At 44.6% G+C, this 2,653-nt stretch overlaps 1 pseudogene; it reads left to right on the top strand.

The window, feature by feature from the left end:
- The first annotated feature begins 358 nt into the window (after nt 1-358).
- On the top strand, nt 359-664 carry LOC102991982 (non-histone chromosomal protein HMG-14-like; annotated as a pseudogene).
- The last annotated feature ends 1,989 nt before the right edge of the window (nt 665-2,653 follow it).

Raw genomic sequence — 2,653 nt, 5'->3', positions numbered from 1 at the left:
AAGATCCGCAATCCAGTGTATCTAAAGGATTACCATTTTAAGATATAATCAACACGAAACATTCACGATCTGTTTTACATTCTTTTTGTATATGAAGTTTTTAAAACGTCTGGTATATGTCTTACACTTGGAGCACATCTTTATTTAGGAAGCTTCGCTTCAAGTGCTCTAAAGCAACCTGTGGTCAGAGTTGACCATACTGCACAGCAGAGTTCTAGTAGCTTAAGAAGAAAGAGAAGGTGATCACAAGGAGTTTACATGCGGGTCCCAGCAGCTCGGGCGGCGGGAGGAGAGGCAGCGGCCAGGCAGCCCAGCTTCGAGAAGGCTCTCCGCGCGCCCTGGCCGCCCCGTCGCCACGATGCCCAAGAGGAAGGTTAGCTCTGCCGAGGGGGCGGGGAAGGAGGAGCCCAAGAGGAGGTCGGCGAGGCCGTCAGCTAAGCCGGCTCCTGCAAAAGTGGAAACGAAGACAAAAAAGGCGGCAGGAAAGGATAAATCTTCAGACAAAAAAGTGTAAACAAAAGGGAAAAGAGGAGCAAAGGGAAAACAGGCTGAAGTGGCTAACCAAGACACTAAAGAAGACTCACCCGCAGAAAATGGAGAAGCTAAAAACGAGGAGAGCCCAGCTTCTGATGAAGCAGGAGGGAAAGAAGCCAAGTCTGATTAATATCACATACCTGGTCCTATCAGGGGTCCCTGTCTCCCTCCTTGCACAATCCAGAGGAATATTTTTATCAACTATTTTGTAAATGAAAGATTTTTAGTAGCTCTAGAAACATTTTTAAAAAGGAGGGAGTCCCACCTCATCCCATTTTTTTAAGTATAAATGCTTATTTTATTTTTTTTTTTTGTGGTACGCGGGCCTCATTGTTGTGGCCTCTCCCCTTGCGGAGCACAGGCTCCGGACGCACAGGCTCAGCGGCCATGGCTCAGCGGGCCCAGCCGCTCCACGACATGTGGGATCTTCCCGGACCGGGGCACGAACCCGTGTCCCCTGCATCGGCAGGTGGACTCTCAACCACTGCGCCACCAGGGAAGCCCTAAATGCTTTTTTTTTTAAGAGGTGAAATCATTTGCTGGTTGTTTATTTTTTGGTACAACCAGAAAAACAGTGGGATATTGAATATGGGAGGCTTTGGTTGTTTTGGGTGTCAGCTTCACCTTCCACAGATGGAGGGTAGCTTTTATATCCTATAATGCAAAGCATACTAAATGGCAGTTTGGAGTCAGTTGTGCGTTTAATGTCTTAAACACTTTAAATTACTTCTCTTCCCATGTTGTTTTTGGTAGAATTATTTCCTAAAGCAAACCACTCACCCCTTGATTCCCCTGCTCTCCTGGGCAGAATTTTGTGCACTCTGTAATATCTTTGGTAATGGTAGTCCAGTTCTAGTAACTGTTAATGTGCTGTGGACCACTGACAATTTGAGTATGTAGTGTATATGATACTAAATTATGAATTAGTGGGACTTATGATGTAACAGCATATCAATATTTGAAGATATTGGTACTGGATATCCTGTGAAGGAAAATTTGCCTCCAAATTTTAAGCTGGAAAGTCACTGGAATAACTGTTCAGAAAAGAATCTACATGATTTTTTAGATTTTTGGTACGTATGTTGAGAATTGTGTACAAATTAAAATGTCTGTGTATTGATCCTCAAAACCAATAAAATCTCAATTATGAAAGAAAAAAAAAGAGCTTACATGAAAATGAACTCATTTCAGAATGGGGTGATTGAAGTATAAAAAATTATATATCAATAATTGGAGGTGGATAAAATTTCCATCTACTGGGAATGAGGTAAGACAAATTATAGGGAAATCACGTGGAGTGAAATAAAGGGGGAAGCAAAACAAACACTGGGGGAGCAGATGCTTCCCATTCATTGTCACTCGCTCACTCAACAGAAAGTTACCATTCTCTCTGTTGCATAGAGGAGAACGTTAACGCAGAGAAAACTTCAGTCACTGGCTTGAGTTTCAACTTCCTACTAGTCTATGAATCTGTGACTACCCAAAATCAATAGTTTGTATCTATCTTATTCTCATTGCCTATAGTGAAAAAAAAAAAAAAAGGAAAAAAGAGGTATAATCTGCCAGCTGACCTGAGTCGCTGTTGCTGATGAGGCAGAGACGGGATTTGCCAAGAGCAAGGGGGTAGGAGGCTAAAAATCTTGCCAAGGGCTGTGTTTCAAAGGCTGTTGCTCCAATCCCTAGGCCTGTAAGGTGCTGGAGGAGGGGAGCCAGGCCCACTGCAGCTGTTGTACTAGGCAGTTGTTATTCTGGAGACATGGACCCACTGTTGTCTTGGTACAGTTGAAGACAGAAAGCAAAAGATTGGGTTTGACAGTAGTCAGAGAGCATTGGTGGAAAAACTGGAGAAATTCCTGCACATGAGGTTGGTGAAAAATCAAGGGAGCTTGTCCAGTGACCTGCTCTGGATTTTCAGACACTAGGATAGATGCTTATCTGACTTACACAAGCGCAGTATGTTTCCTGGTTTGTATTTTAAGTTTTAAAATAACAGTCTTGGGCTTCCCTGGTGGCGCAGTGGTTGCGCGTCCGCCTGCCGATGCAGGGGAACCGGGTTCGCGCCCCGGTCTGGGAGGATCCCACATGCCGCGGAGCGGCTGGGCCCGTGAGCCATGGCCGC

The sequence above is a fragment of the Physeter macrocephalus genome, chromosome 1, assembly GCF_002837175.3.
Source record: "Physeter macrocephalus isolate SW-GA chromosome 1, ASM283717v5, whole genome shotgun sequence".
Lineage (NCBI taxonomy): Eukaryota > Metazoa > Chordata > Mammalia > Artiodactyla > Physeteridae > Physeter > Physeter macrocephalus.
This window is presented reverse-complemented; position numbering and strand designations above follow the sequence as displayed.